The following is a 16768-nucleotide window of genomic DNA, read 5'->3' on the forward strand; positions in this document are numbered from 1 at the left end:
ACGATATACGTACTCAGTACATTTTGACGCACGGACGCTATTTGTTTATTTTATATTTAGTTGAAAGTTTCGTGTAGGCAAAAAATGCAACTGAATTGTGAACATTTTCGTACGATGATTTTTTACGATTTTCGACGAGCATTATCACAACAAGAGTGCATCAGTCAACTTAATTTGACTTTTGGCGATGAAGCTCCATCAAAAACCACCGTATATCGCTGGTTTAACGAATTGAATCGTGGTCGTAGTTCGCTGTCCGACGAGTTTCGTGAAGGTCGTCCAAAATCGCCTATGGTGCCAGAAAACATCGATGATGTGTGCGAAATGATTAATCAAGATTGTCATATCGCCTATTGTGAGGTTGAGGCATCCCTAAGCATTAGTTCCACCAGCATATTAGCTGTGCGAAAGTTATGTTCGCGTTGGATCCCATACAATTTGACAGTCGTTCAAAAAAAGGTTCGTGTCGATTGGTGTAAAAAAATGCTTAAGAAATTCAATCGCGGGGCTTCGAAAGACGTTTATAATATAAAATATAAAAATAAATTTGAAAATAATTTCACTAGTGCAATAGCTGCTTTTATGATCAGAATCATTCATTCTATTGTAAAATAATATATACGTTTATAATTCAGGAGTTATCAACACTGTTGTCATGTAAATCCAAATTACGGCTTCATCGTAAAGTTTGACATTTTTGACGATATACGTAATCGTGACAGGTGACGAATCATGGATATATTCGTAGGAGTATGAAATGTTATCACCTACAAAGCATTTCAAAGAAAATGGTGACCTATTTCTTCGGGAAAACTAGTCATATTGCAACAGTGCCTCTAGAGGATTGGAGAACAGTAAGTTCTGATTGGTACAGAGCAATTTGTTTGCTAGAAGCCTTCCGTGAAATAACGAAAACAAACAAGAGACGCCGAATTGTTCTTCATCATGACAATGCGAGCCCTCAAACAAGAGACTATTTGAGTACTCAAAACATCGAATTGATGGGTTATACGTCGTACAGTCATGATTTGGCATGCAATGACTTCTTTTTATTCCCATCTGTAAAGAATAATCTACCTAGTCAGCGATTTTCATCGTCCGAAGAGGCTATTGAAGCGTTCAAAAATCATGTTTGGAAGATACTTCATTCGGAATGCAATAGATGCTTTGAAAATTGGTTTAAGCGCATGCAAAAGTGTATCGATTATCGTGGCGAGTGCTTTGAAAAACAATAAAAATATATTCGGAGCTTAACTAATAATATAAATAGTGACCCTCGTATTAATCAAAATGTTTCTGAGAAAATGTCGATGCCGCATGAAAAGAACGATGTTGCTTTACCAGCAATTTAATCATATATTCATTTTTACACGTCTTCCATGTTGAATCGAATTCAACAGGTTCCGTCTCGAGTTTGGTGTGCGTAATTGCGACGTTGCTGGTCTTTCTTGAAATAATGCGCTTTTCAGTTCATTCAAATGACGTCGGTAGACACAGACAGTCACAGTTTAATTTGGCTCCAGTAGCTTGTAATATGTGTAGTTGCTGATCTCACCATATGCATTGTTAGATTTTATAATCTATAACATTTCGCTTCCTGTAATTATTGCAGTAGATCCATATTTCATTGCCAGTCATAGTAAAGGTGATAGCCATTTTTCTTCCTTTTGAATTAAATCCTTTCTTTGAGATTTTAAATTGGATTTTCATTCAATAAGTCTTCATTTCCATTGTGATCAAAATCACCATTTTTAAGTCATTGAAACCAAAACATAAAACGACAATGTGAACGAAGAATTAATGGAAAACTGTTATTTTGCATAGAGAAATATCAAAATCATAGAATTCAATAATTGGATTAGATTGTTTGCACTAATACATTGAATTTTTAATAATATCTCATGAAAATACATGCAAATAAGGGAATAATTTATTTGGTTTTACTAGATAATGGGAATTTCAAAGTGTTCACAATATTAGTAGGATTTATGATTTCACATTGATTCAATGAATTTCAAATTATATATTATTATATTTATCTTAAAATATAGAAATATATTTGGTCAATTTCAATACTTAAAAGTAATTTTAATTATGTTTCACGCTCGATGATCGCACAAGAGACGGTTATTTGTTTCTATTTTTAATAACACAGATGTCAGTCGACGGCAACAATAAAAACGAATAAAAGTCTTTGGGAAAAAGTAATAAGCAGAAAACATTCCCTCTCCGGGAATTTAAATGGAGAGCGCGGATTTATTTCGTTCCGTTTCGGACGGGACTGAAAATAAACAGCCACCCGCCACCTCCAACCTACCTTCGCTCTCCCTCCGCCCCTACCTCACCGCCAAGTCGTATATCATATTGTAGCTTTTAACGTTTCGTGTTCGTGATCACAAAAAGGGAATTAATTACGTCGACGATATCAGGAACAACTGTAACGAATGCGAGAAAAAAATCCGACTCGAATTAATTGCATTGTAAACTGGCCCTTTCCGCATTCCACCCGACAGTAAACGCCGCTTTAGGTAGTTTTATACGACGGCATCTCGCTACTCGTTTCTGATTAGCTAAAAATTTTGAATACATAAGTCCAAAATATGAGATAACATATAATACAAAATATAAGTTAATAAGTCCAAAATATGAGAACTACAAATTCATTTTGACGGACTTACAACAATGTAGTGCTATTGGAAGTGGTCTTTCGATAAGGTCTACAGTTTTCTACAAACATATAAGTGTCGCTTTTTAATTTTCATTTTAAAAGCACATGACGTATTTCAAGTAGCTGTTTACGATCTATAGTCTATATAAAACGGTAGAGACACACGTGATCAAGATGTGCTTGTCGAAAGTTCTAAATTTGTTTTATAGTCAGACAATATTTTCCTTCTCATTTTTTTCTATATAAAAAGAGATAGAACGCTGTTTGAGAAATTCGAACATGTAACCTAAAGAGCCTGCAAAAGATATCCGTTTGTCAAAGGCCTGCAAAATTCTTCTAAATATAATTACGGGTTATAAACCGGCAAACGTTGTTTTGATGAATTTCAAATCTCGGCGGTTTTTATTGAAAATATTTTTTGCGCGTTGCAGCTGCACTGAACATTAGTATGGGCACGGTCATTAAAATATCTCAAAAAATAAAAAACAATATAACCTTAAATTAGCTGTATCAGAGATCAAATATACGAAATGTCTAAAAACAGTAAGTAGTTTTTTCAATCCAAACATGATTTAATGCAATTATTTCAGAGAAAATTGTTAGTCAGGAAAGTATCCATAAAAAGCTGAAAGACATGCAGCTATTTGAAGGATGTAGAACATCTCTTCATACACCGTTGGGTAATATAGGATTTAAGTGGTGTAAAAATAACCCACGAAGGGGTTTAATGGAACTTCCAGACATTGCTTTCAAAAGAATACAATTCTTAAAAACATATAGCAAAATTAAGGAAGAATTATTATATCAATTTATATACTTAAAAGAGACATGAATATTTTAGAATGGTACATTGGGTTGCTTATGGCAAGATGATAATAATAATAGTGTAAAAACAACAAAAGTTGACGGAAAAAGGTAAGTGTTGGAATAACTATCGATTAGGTTTTGTTAGTCATAATATTTATTAATAATTCAGTGCAGACATATAGTTCTTCATGATGGAAACAGGAATATAGATGAAAGTCCAAGGGTGACTACCAGGGAGAAATGAGCCATAACTTGTTTTTACAGTAGATTGAAAATCAGCTTTTAAAGAACTTGGAGGAACTGTCAGTTATTGTTATGTACAATGCACCATATCATAGTAGACTGGTAGAGAAAATCTCAACAAGTGCATCAACAAAGGCTGCAATTAAGGAATAGCTTAAAGTACAAAAAATAAATTTCTAGGAAACCATATTAAAGTATGAACTATTTCAACTTGTTACTTGGTAAATATAAATGAAATATTTAATTACATTTTATGTAATTTATTTCTTTAGAAATAAGCCTGAGAAAAGAAACATGGTAGATCAGATTGCTGATTGCTATGGCCACAAAGTATTACTGCCTTATCCCTATCACTGCATATTTAATCCAATTGAGTTTATATGGGGTATTGCAAAGAATTATTATAATGGGCATTCAGGTCGAGTAGGATGTTGAAACCCGAACTATTTGTATTTATGGAAATGGGCAATATCGAAAATAACACCTTTGGTTGTCGATCAGAAACATTGAAGAAGAAATTGACAAATGGTATAACCTTGAGCAAGTTTTTGATAAATTGAAAATAAACAGCTTATTAACAGTTATTTACTTGATTAGTATTTCTAAAAGTGACAGTGATTGAATAAAACTTTATGAATGTTGGTTTATGATTCAATGCTAACAATTATCAAGACGGTGTGATCAATGAACATGTGAACATGTGTGTTATTGTTCAGAATATACATGAAAGTTTGGTCAAAATGTATGAGGAGAGAAATAAAACTAACTGTTTTGCAGATATGTCAAGTGAAGTAGGGAGAATACAGTGATTAAATGTAGTTTTATATAGAAAGATGTGTACAGGTAGTATCAGGACAAACTAAGAAATATTGTAATATCATAATGACTTCCTTAAGTTCCTCGATAATATATCCATTATAAGTACTATAATTTTAGATTAGAATTTTGTTATATGTCAGAGCCAAAATGCATTAAAACTTATAGCTGCTGCAGCAACATTGCGATGTTTTGATAGATCACGTGTGTCACTACCGTTTTGAATAAACTACACAATTTTTCCTTAATAAAGTTTCGGATCCAACCAATGTATTAAAAGTTACTCTGAAGTTTAAGATTTTTCTCTAAAGTTGGGTGGTATTGACTTATGATTATTTCAGGTTTCATTAGTAAATGCATTTCTTAACATACTATTGACCGAATACTGTAGGTAATAAATACGTTAATTTGTAAAAGCGAAAATGAAATGTAGGTAAAAAATTTACCTACATTTTAAAATAAAATTACTGTTCATTGCTTTAGTTTTACTTCTATGGATTTTATTTATTTATTGCTTTCTATTTTATCTCACGTTCCACGTTCCTATTAAATTTATATGAGACAATTTTATTAACCGACTTCGAAAAAGGAGGAGAATGCTGTATATATTTTTTAAATTTATGTTCGTCGGTTTCTCCGTCAATTGTGGACCGGTTTTCAAAATTCTTTTTTATTCGAGAGGGTGCAATTCGGAGGTGGTCCCTTTGAAACCATATCAGGATCTGATGGGGCAGGGGGGAAATGGGGGAAAACCTCATAATTCAAAGGCATGTACAGGGTTTTCACATATGTTTTATTTTAAATAATCAGATATTTGTGTATAATGTCATTGCTGAGTTGATGTGATGGAAAATCGGAAGTCGTTCACTGCAAAAGCGAATCAGTTTTGCAGCATGTTTGTTGTTTATTAAGGCAATAAGATATGTGATTATTTGATATTATATTCTTTGAACCTTGTATCAATTATATTGATTATTTGTTTTATAGACCTAAGTTTTGGAAAATCAATATATAATATAATTATTGTAAATACCTTCCTTTAATATACATTTTCAAATTATAAAAGATGTATTAAATATTTGGGTTCGTCATTGTTCTAGTATACATGTTAAAATCAAATAACAATTTCAAAATTGATTTATCCGTATGTTCTCTGTTTTAATATAACATCTTGGTTTTGTGACGTTTAGCTCAGTTACGTTTTAACCATTGTGTTGTGTAGACGTCCTAATTTTATTATGGATAAATATACGCTACCAGAATGAGCCATAATCGAAAATAATCGTTCCATTATTGCCACTGCGGAAATTGGGTCAAAAATATCCTAATCGTCCAAAACCACAATTTATCCTTTACATGCAAATTTCTGACAGTACGGTATGACAGCAGACCTTATTTTGAAAGACGACGGACGTCTCGAAACGCTGAAAATGTGGCTCTGGTGCGTGATGGTGTTGCAAAGTGTCCAGAAACATCAATTCGGAGACGTGGTTCCTAGTTACGCATTTCTGCACACAGTTTAAGCAATTGTTTTGAAAACTGGTTCTAAAATGTTCCTGTACAAAATTCAGTTAGTCAAAAAATTGATGCCGACAGAACCTGATAAACGGGTTAAGTAATATAATTCTAATTTGTTCGATTTCTGTTCTGATTGTTCGTCTAAATTGATAATGAGCCATGAAGCCCATTTTATTATTAGTGGCAACGTCAACAAAGAAGAGTTGGTTTTTGAGAACACACAGAATCCTCAATTAATGCATGAAACATCATTGCATCTACTAAAAACAACTGTATGATGTAGTATTCATGCTGGAAACATCATTGGTCCCTACGTTTTTAAAGATGACTAAGGTGGTGCAGTTGCTGTTACTGCTGAATGGTACCTAGACATGATTAGAAATTTTCTTGTGCCTGAAATGGAAGAGTAAGGACTAGAGGACATGTGGTTTCAGCAAGATGGGGCCACAGCACACATAGCTCGTTCGACAATTCAATAATTGAATTGACGTTTGTCCACGAAGACTAATTATGTGAATTGGAGATTTAGCATGGCCAGCCAGATCTCCGGATTTAATAGCGCCAGAGTTTTCCTTATAGGTTTTTTTAACAAAAAGTTTATGTGGATAAGCCCAAGACGATTTGATACCTTAAAGACAATATTCATCACGAAATAGAAGAAATTCGGCCTCAGATGTTGTAAGATGTCATGAAAAATGCCTTAGAAGAGCCGAAAGTTGTACAGCTAGTCGCGATAACCATTTTGCCGACAACATTTTTCAATCATAACGAAAAAAAAAATGTAAGGATAAAATAAACTTTCATGACAAATTTTTATGAAAACTAAACTTACTTATCATTTCTTTGAGAAAAGTTATAGGGAATCAAAATGGTAGCAGAACGGCTGTATAAACATGTATTACTTTATTTATTATCCCAAATTTATGCTTATAATATAAAAATAAAGGAACATCATATATCCTTATATTTAATGCTCTGATATTGTTACATCTCTGAAAATAATCTTACTTGTGATACTTTGTTAAAATATATTTTGTTGTTTATTGAAACACAACGGAAATTAAATTAAATTAAATGCAATTGAAAAAATCTTCTTCAAATAATTTGCATATATTTTAATATGTTTTAATATTCAGACATTTGTAAATTAGTCCTACTTCATTATGAGAGAAACATGGTTAATTTAATACATTACGGTCGAATTTCTCCTCAGCACATATTAAAACAGGCCTGCTTTACACCTTACAATAAACGAACGCGAAAACAAAGGAAAAAAATTCTCGAGAAATTCCGAAACTATTTAAGTTTTCAACTCCACAAAGTACACTTTGTAAAGCCCATTTCGTTTTCACTCCTGCATCGTTCGCCTCTTTTTTCTCGTCCCCTTCCCGCTCTGCTCTCCGCAGCCACCACTTCCTGAACGGCTCGCTGCCAAAGAGGTGAGTAGTTTGTGTTTCGCGTGGACGTACCTATTACGAAATAATAAAGTGCCTCGTAAATAACGTCGAACTGCGGAAAAAGAAACTCACGTGCTAAAAGTTCAGGAAGTCCATGAATTTAGAATGGGGCTGTCGAGATGTGGCGTTCCCCGAGGGCGGGCATTTTAGTCGTTTCCTTTTTTTTCTCGGCGGGTGCGAGTTGCGTCAGTTATAAACGCGCCTATAAATCCGTCTCGTTTTCGTTCACAAATTCAAATTTGCGCGGAAAAAGATAAAGCAACCGGTGGCATCGTGTCATGTTACATGTGGCAAATTACTCGCACGACACGACAATCTCGGTTACTATTGGTATTTCAATCAATTCCCGGTTTTTTCTATTTTTAACCGACTTCAAAAAAGGAGAAGGTTCTTTGTTCGGCTGTAGATATTTGTGTGTAATGTTATTGCTGAATTGATGTGACGAAAAATCGGAAGTAGTTCAGTGTAAAAGCCATTCAGTTTGCTTTTTAAGCACAAACCATATCATATGAGAAGTCGTAGAAACATGATAGGCAACAGTTTGTATGGTGTAATAGAACGTTAAGGTCACACGCGGAGGTCGTGGGTTCGATTCCCAACAGAGCAGCAACTTCAGCAACAGAGCTCTTTTCCTAGTTTGGTTGGAACATTTGTCAAATCATCTAGAGTAGGTAGCGGGCCCCAGTGCCTGAAACATTCCTTATTTTCACTATTTAATCCTATTTTTGCTCATACGGGTTATACTTGTTATATTTTTACTTGGGCTACCCATTGTAATACTCAATAAAATTATTGAGTAAATATCTAACACTAAAAAGAGAAAATTAAAATACTTTTAAAAAAAATTGAACCAACTTCAAAAAATAAATAAGGAACTCACTAAAATGCAAAACAATAATCAAACTTCGACTTTTAACACAAAAAAAAACGTTTTCAAATAAAATATGTACGTAATAATCATTGTAGTAACTAATTAAAAATCAGTTTGAGGTCGGTGCGGAGCTCTCAAACAATACAAAAATAATAATATAATTTTAAATCATAAAGACAAAATTAGAAAGGAACAAAACAAATTTAATTTAATATAACTGTTTGGTCACGGTACCGACTTCAACTGATTTTTATTTAGTTATTACAACGATTTTTACCTATATATTTTATTTTAAAACGTTTCTTTTGTCCTAAATGTCTAAGTTTGATTATTTTTTACATTTTAGTATTTTTTGAATTCGGTAAAAAAAAATTGTAAAAATATTTTTCATATATTACTCTTCTTTTTTTTGAGAATCTTGACTGCTTAACCTTCAAGCGTTTGCGTGGTCATTACACACAGACACATACAGAAATAAATTCTTCAACAACTTCTTTGCCTGGCTTCGCACGTATCTCTAAATCGTTATTTTTTTAAATTTTTTAAAATAGTTGAAATTTCTTCCAATAATATGGTTTCTGAAAACGTGTAGTCCAGCTGTTTAGATAATTGTTTTATGTGTATCTTGAAGCTTTACATTCAGTTCATTGTTGGCATATTTTTCTACGAAATACTGAGACACAAAAACATTTGGTCACTGAGATATGATTTACCCTCATCATCTTCTTGTAGTATATACCAAGATAGATTTTAAAATGTTAAAAGACGTATTCTATGAATGACTTAAGTACTCATTTCAACAATTACTGTAATATATTGAGCATTCTATTTCTAGTATCTTCTTCAGCATGTTTTGTATTCCAATGATTTTGTAAACTTGAAACTTTTCGACTAAATTATCCGTCCGGAGTTCCCCACTCGCCCGATATTGTTTAATATCTACAGGGGATAGACAAAATAATATGAAAGCCATGTAATATAATACATCTGTTAGCAATACTGCTTACGTGTAAGCAATGTGACGCGATTGCTCAATTTACATGCCAAGTCTCGTAGTTATATTTCAGTGTATTATATGCTTTGTTCTGTGACAATTAAAACAAGCGATCGGTGAAATGTGTGATCTATCATACTTCGAAAGAGAGCAGATAGTTGGTGCTCGATTAGAAGTAGTGAAGAGCTAAGTTTATTAACGTTTCACGAGCGATAGCATCCATTGTAATCATCGCATACAGAAAACAGGGTAAAACGTCTACCAAAATATATTTTTCTTATTATTTTCTAAGAAATAGTATGTTGAACCCAAATATTAAATATCATTAATTTTTAAGAAATTTGTCCTTAAAGACAAGACAAGAATAGGTATTTTGTTGTCGAATCACGTTAGAATCAAGTATTTATTATTATTGCTCTTAGTAGTTCCACAATCTGCCCAGAAGGCAATTTGTTATGCTTATATTATATATGCGTGGCATGTAGAAAATCACTTTTTTTAAGTGATCTACAAAATACTATTTTAATTAATTAGTCTAATTTTAAAGTTTATTCTACAGTCTGTATATGTCTAATAATCAGATCGAATGGAGTTTTTGTCAACGCACTTCACTGTCACTTCGCATATTTAGCTGATTAGCGATTACATTGAGATGCACTGCCACTGTTTCGAAGTAGTTCACATAAACACATTGAACACTCGTTATTGATTATACAGGAATACCGCGTTGTACAACTTCATTTGAAGCATGTTCGGAGCATCAAGAATAACACGCAACACTTTATTTTGGAACCGTTGTATGATGGATATATTAGACTAGCTAACGGTTCTCTATACTTGTAATCCATATGACCAAATAGGCGTCGATCTAGGCGCATACCATGATATTTGGCATCCTCTGTATGCGGGCGTTAAAAATTAATGATACAGACTGGTGGACATGTTATTCTATGCAGTCTTTTGTACTTGATTTAGGTGTGTTTCTTGGTTCATTGATGCTATGGCTGGATCTTCATGAGAGACTAAGACTACCATATCGTCTTCGTATGTTGCCACAGTGGATATTTTTGTTGTAGGTTGATTAGTTGGGTACAGCAGATATAGTGCTGGATCCAGCACACTACCTTGCGAACTCTTCAATATATTGCATGTAATTTGATCATTTCTTTAATTTAACCTGCAATCCCGTATACCATACTTTATCAAAGGCCTGAGATATATCTAGAAATACAGCTGAACAATATCTTTTGGCGTTTAAGTCCATGTTTATTTTTTTAACAAGTCTATGCAATTGTTCCATGCTTAGTGCGAAACCCAAATTGGCGTTGGTACAATTGAGCCTTTTTGGTTTCACAAAAACTTTTGACATTATCGATAATAAACTTATAGGCCGTCAGGCATATAGACATCTTCTGGTGTATTCCCTTATTTGAAAATCCTTATTATTTGAGCTACTTGCCGGATGCTAGGAAAATAATTAGTTCGTAATATAACATTAAATATGAATATTAATAATTTTACCCACTTCTCTGATAATAGTGCAAGTGTCTAGCATTAAAGATAATGTTAAAGGACACGTTTTTTGTTTTGTTACTAAAATAAGTTTTCTAAATTCATCAACATCATCCGCGGAGTATAATAATCGACAAAAACAGTACGGTGCTAGTGCTCCACAAAGCTAAAATTCATGTAAACTCTCCTAAGGTACTTCTGATCCTGTGATAGTGAAACTCTTTATTACTAAATCTTTTATGCTAAAAATAAAAAAATAAAAGTCAATCATGGACAGGTTCCGTAATCACTTGGGTGGTAATATCGTGATACTTAGTTGATCTGCTCGTTCACATCACTACACGGTTTATTGTTAATAAGTATTTCGACATCCTCAATTATGAAGTCCTTACTATGACATTTCTGCCAGGCACTACAACATTCCAAGATGAAAATGCGCCAATACGCACAACCAAAACGGCTCATTCTTAGTTTCAGAAGCATCATAATATCATCAAATATATCCGTTGTTCAGTACAATTTCAAGACCTAAATATAATTTAACCACTATGAGTTTTAGAGCAGAGATTAAGGGGTAGATTTTCATTTCCAACATCATTGAAGCAGTTGAAAAAGAATAGGACCACGTCTCTTTGGCAACTATTCAGATCCCATTTCACTAAGAATTGCAGCTGTTTTAAAAGCAAACAGTTACTTTATAGTTTGTGCGATAAAATGAATGAAATAGTGACATGTTTAAATGGTACTTACGCTTAATAAGTGGTCCTAAAGATCTAAGTCACGCATAATAAATTGACTTATCGAAATTTACGATAACAAAATGGTTTACCAAATAGATAAATAGAGTTTGAAAGTTTTAGGCTGAAACGTTGCATTTATATTGTTCATTAAATTAGCAGAACAATAATTCTACAGTTGTATAGAAATATGTCTTAATAACTATATGAAAAACAATATGATACGAGACGTAAATATTATGGAAGCGTTTATAAACAATACTAGCAGTTTTTAATAAACAATAGTCATGAGATGAGATAAAATAAATATATTATAGATATATCCATTATCAAAAACTGTGTTTTATATATAGCCTGTTGTTGTCTTATATGGATTAATGAATATATTTGCTGAGACAAAAATGACCATTTTTCAATGCAATTCCCATCAACGTCTATATAATCCACCCATTTCGCAGATCCCATTACTATAATGGTTTTCTGGAAGGTCGGCAAAGTGGTCCATTACCTCTTCTACGTTTGAAATACTTGAAAAGTCCTTTACTTAGTCAAAAGTTTTCGTAATTAATTAATTTTTATTTTCGTAATTATTCGTTTATTTGCTTCTAAAAGGAGAAAAAGCAGTGCATTATCCCTTGGTTACACAAATATATATACATATATAATATATTTGATATATAATATATATATATATATATATATATATATATATATATATATATATATGTATATATATAATATATATATTATATCCATGATATGAATATCATTTTCTACAATTTTTTCGTCTTTGTGACTATCGTGTCGAAATAAATATGTTTGTTTGTGTGCAAGATGTGTAGAAGACACTACGTTTAGTACCTACGACATGTACGGTAGATCTTCCTATTCAAGCTTTAACAGTGCATCTTTCACAATGGTATTTTCACTGTGCGTCCGAGCGTTGTCAAAGGATGATTTTGAATCTGTTATTCGCTATTGGTAGTATATTTGCAGGAAAAGTCATTCAACTAATTCAATTGACGTCGGTAAACATCACTAACAGTTTAATTATTTTTAGCTGCTCGTAATACATTACACCTTCTTCATCCCACTAGATGGCGAGACTTTAACGTCTACAATCATGAGTATGCTGTCTATGTGATTCTCCTAGATTAACACCTGACTTTTTGTATTTGAGATTATCGTAAAAGATCCACTTTTCATTACTAGCCACATTACGCTTCACAAAACTCTTCCTTTTTTGACTGGCAATCAATGAAACGATGATGTTGAAACAGTTCGAAATTGAATTTTCAGTCAATACATCCGGTAACAGTTTTTCCTCTTTTAGAAACTTTTATAACGCATAGAAAGATCGGGGGACAATTGATATATCAACTGCGATTCAAAATAACCACTTTTATATCAGTGATACCAAAACCACCAATTTCCATACAAAGTAGCGTCACAAATTTTAAAAACGGCTTTGGCAGTGGAAACCAAAGAAAAAATTAAGGAATATTAAAAATACTGATAAATTTTGATCATGATTAGACTGAAAAATTCAATAATACTAAATAAAAACTATAATTTTATATGATAGAAACGTGTAAAAATATTTTAAATGAACAGTTAGGTTATTTCATCAATAAATATTGATGAACAAAATACATAGAAGCACTTAATATATGTATATAGATCAAACGCTAAAGTTTGAAGCGTAGTTTGCTTTAATATTTTCAGCTGACTTTGTTATCACTTAGAGTATTTACTAGCAATAATTAATGACTCTAATGCTCGCAGCGGATGGAAACGCATTTTCCTGAACATACGAAACGAATGGCACACACCACGTTCGCAACGCTAAAATTAATCGATGCGCGTGTAATTTCGCTAGGAAACAACAGAAAAACCGAGCAAATAAAAATGGGGAAACGTTAGTTTGGCTGTTGCTCGAAAAAAAAAGCCGATAGACCTCCTGCCGCGTCCAATCCGAATCCGAGTGAACAAAAATACCGACTGAATTTACGTTTATAAAAAACTGAAATGATATCAAATACTGGACGAATTACTATACTACATTTTTATAATTCTATTTTTTAATCCAGATCTCATTTAACCAATAAAAACAACTACAAAGCCGATGTGTTATTTAATATATCATATTCAACAAAACAAATATAAAATATATTGTTAAAAATTTTAACTAATTTAGATTTCCTTTTACCAACTATGGGTTTATCTGGACTGGACCTACAGTTTAACGTGGTCTCCGAACCACGGTCCTCAGCATTAAGCCTACCGACTGGCGAGTTACCAACTTAGGAAATCATTCCAGAAAACATCCGGTCTCACCCAGCCTGGTTATTGGCATGACTGAGATCATTTTCCTTGTCAGATTTTACACTTTTGCCTAGAACCATCACAAATTTTAAAAAATCACAAACATAAATTTACCACCATGCCCCGGCAGGATTCGAACCCGTGGCTACCGCAACAATAGGAGTACCATCCTATCGCCTTTACCACTGCGCCACCAAGTCGGCTGGATTTTTTTATTTTCAGACCTTCATTGTGAAATCATTTATATTGGTCGCTATTCTTTGCCCTCTTATAAATTAAACGTTTTATTTCCACGTCGAGAAAGGGTGTATTACTTAACCCTTTTAGATTATGCCGTTAAGAGGACTTTACATAATATAAATTATTTTCAGAGATATAGCTATTTTACTGACGCGGCATCCAAATCTCGACGTCTAAAAATGAACTTTTCAACGTGTTTTTCTGAAAAATATTTTTTTCAAGAATATTGCCATATCTACAGCTCTACTGAAACAATTTTCTAAAAATGTAGCATAAGCCTTCTCTTTATATCACCATAACAACAACATATAACAAATTATAACAAAAAAACTTTCGTTTAAAATTACTTATTGAAAATTCACAAATTTCAGAAATGAAAATATTTAATTATACTATCATCCCCTGCTCTTTACAATCTATTACCATATTTATTTCCTATTATTTTCCCCAATATCTTTCAAATTTCAAAGATTGTAGTAAATAAAAGGAAAATTAATCAAGTAAATAGTGATATATCTTATGTATCTTTCTTTCAGTTCAGTTTTTAATGTAGAGGTATCAGAAGAAATTTTTTTTTCATTATTCGTCAAATATTGAGAGCTTCCAAAGATCTACATATATTTGCTTCTCTACATAAATTTAATAGGTCAACGATCATGTGCAATGTACGCCAAGAAAGATCACCAATCAAGTGATAGTGTAATTGAATATACCAAAATATTTATAAAATTCATGTTTCATATTTTAAAGTACTACTTGCACATCAATTTTATTCACCAGAACATAAATAGAAACAAGTTATAACATCTATCATACATACATCTTTATGGAGATACCGTATCGAAAAACCTGCTGGTTGGGTACTGATCCAATCATCGATAGCGTCGTATAAATTGCGTATGTTATTGGCTATTCCTAATATTTTTTACATCACTGACAATATAATTCGAGTTTAGTAGCTCGTAAAACACTACATCTTGCTAATCTCACCATATATCATGGATTTGCTTAATATTACAGTCATGTACATGCCACTTCGGTGACGATATGGATATTTCTCCTAGACTAATAACTTCCTGCTTCCTCATTAATTTTCTCGTTTCGTTCTCCAATAACTCTTGGAATTTATTATTTAGAATATTTCCTGGAGCAAAAAAATTCACTATAAAAATATTCCAAAAGTTTTCGATGAATTTGGGTAGCAGATTTCTTTATAGCAAAGAACAGCAAAGGCAAAAGTAATGGATTTAAATATAGCCCTGTTAACTCAATAACACTAAATATAAAACTATCATTTTATGTGGAGATATGTCAAAACAATCCAATTTACTAGCTTCAACAACTGTTTATATTGGCATTTTCACCAAGAGATCGCTGATCAAAAAGTCCTCTCCAAAATGTTTATTCCATAGACTAGTTGAAACAAGGCTCAGGTCCGACCTACAAAAAAAACAGTTGCGCGTACGGATTATTTTCGATTCTGATTTATTGCCTTCGAAAACATTTATGATATGAGCCAACCGCTGCCTCGTAATAAAAGTCGCCCTATTCCCATTGCTGAGTCTCCAAATGTATTCTCTCCAGCGGCTCTCGTGTGCCCCTACGTCTACGGCGTTGACGAATAAAAAAACTGTCACTTTTCCCATTTATCTTGCCCGGAAAATTACCCATCTTATTAATAAAAAAAATACACGCACCGGCTTTAATGAAACGCATTTTCCAACGGTTTGATGGATGATAGTCTATCAGTTCTATACTGTGTCATAAAATTGACAGTATGAATGTGTATTGGCTCCTTAATCTAGTCGCTATTATTTATGAAAGAAAAAGTTATTTGACATTATGATTTGATGTCATAATATATATATATATATATATATATATATATATATATATATATATATATATATATATATATATATATATATATATATATAATATTTATTAATAAAGAAGTGTAGAATATAGAATGAATAATAAAGGAATAAATAATAATTTGAAATCAGCAATCAATTTAATTTTTTAATAAAGAAGTGTAGAATATAGAATGAATAATAAAGGAATAAATAATAATTAATAAAGAAGTATATATATATATATATATATATATATATATATATATATATATATACATAAGTACGTAACTAACCTAACCTAATGTAGGGCGTCCAAATAATTTGAATGTGGGTCGAGCTAGCTTTAACACGTAAGAAATTGATAATAGGCGAAATTGTTTGTCACAAGAGAATCTGGAAATGAATGAACGAGTGCAACACAATCAATTTGATCGATTTCGCACACATAACAGGTCAATTGACACATAGCTGGCGCTACTAGAATTAAATCCTTAATTATCCTAAATTAATAAATAAAAAATAGAATATGTTTTTTAGTTAGCCCTAACCCCCAAAAGATGCGTGTATAAATTTGACGGCTGTTGACACTGCTCCAGAAAAATCAACCGTCAAGCTTTGGTATGCTAAATGAGCACCGAAAACGACGAATGCGGTGGACGCCCAAAAGAGGTTGTTACTGATAAAAACATTTAAAAAATCCACAAAATGATTTTGAATGACCGTA

General features: G+C 32.5%; 1 protein-coding gene and 1 long non-coding RNA gene across 2 annotated transcripts in view; one reads left to right on the plus strand and one right to left on the minus strand.

The window, feature by feature from the left end:
* Positions 1-16768, minus strand: part of Sema2a (Semaphorin 2a) — a 1190156-nt gene that overhangs the window by 1142666 nt on the left and 30722 nt on the right. The gene's annotated exons all lie outside the window — the stretch shown is intronic.
* Positions 3087-3779, plus strand: LOC143206762 (uncharacterized). Its single transcript, XR_013008515.1, has 3 exons — positions 3087-3211; positions 3259-3583; positions 3645-3779. It is a non-coding gene; the product is annotated as an uncharacterized LOC143206762 (long non-coding RNA).

The sequence above is a fragment of the Rhynchophorus ferrugineus genome, unplaced genomic scaffold (genome assembly GCF_030347505.1).
Source record: "Rhynchophorus ferrugineus isolate W39M unplaced genomic scaffold, kcgeb_rfMv2 rfM1, whole genome shotgun sequence".
NCBI classification, from domain to species: Eukaryota; Metazoa; Arthropoda; class Insecta; order Coleoptera; family Curculionidae; genus Rhynchophorus; species Rhynchophorus ferrugineus.